We start from the raw sequence: 869 nt of genomic DNA on the forward strand, positions 1-869 counted from the left end.
TTACAGCCACTAATCTACCTTCTGTCTCAATTCATTTGCCTATTCTGGGCATTTCCTTTAACTGGAGTATGTGGCATTTTGTATCTGGCTTCTATCACTTAGCAAGATGTTTTCAAGGCTCATCCATGTTGTAATATGTATCAGTCCTCCATTGATTTTTATGGCTAAAATTCCACAATAGGTATATACCACATTTTGTTTATCCATTCGTCAGGTGATGGACATGTATGTTGTTTCTGCTTTTTGGCTATTGTGAATAATGCTGCCATGAACATTTCTTTTTTTTTGTTTTTTTTTGGCTGCACCACATGGCATGCGGGATCTTAGTTCCCAACCAGGGATTGAACCCGTGCCCCAGCAGTGGAAGCGTGGAGTCTTAACCACTGGACTGCCAGCGAAGTCCCAGCCGTGAACATTTCTGTCTTTGTGTGAACATGTGTTTTCAGTCCTCCTGGGTATATGTCTAAGAGAGGAATTGCTGGGTCATGGTGACTCTAATTTTATGTTCCTATCAGCAGTGTTCGAGGTTTCCAATTTCTCCATATTCCCGCCAACACTTGTTTTCCTTCTTTATGTTGAAACCTCTTTTCTGATCTTACCTAAGTTGAAAAATGACTAAAAACACAAATTGGTCATGCAAGAAAGGAATTTACTGGCTTAGGACCAGAAAAGTCAAGTAATGCAGTGAATTCAGGAGCTCCACAGGTGCCCCCAGACCACTTCACTCTTTCAGCTCCACTCCTGGAAGCTGGCTCCGTTTCCCAGCCAGGCTTTTCCCTAATGGTGATACAGGGGCTACTTAGCTTCAGGCTTTCCTCAGAGCACTAATTTCAACTGAAAACAGAGCAAGCTCTTTCCCTGCAGTTTAC

The sequence above is a fragment of the Lipotes vexillifer genome, unplaced genomic scaffold, assembly GCF_000442215.2.
Source record: "Lipotes vexillifer unplaced genomic scaffold, Lipotes_vexillifer_v1.1 scaffold1139, whole genome shotgun sequence".
In the NCBI taxonomy this organism is placed as follows: Eukaryota; Metazoa; Chordata; class Mammalia; order Artiodactyla; family Lipotidae; genus Lipotes; species Lipotes vexillifer.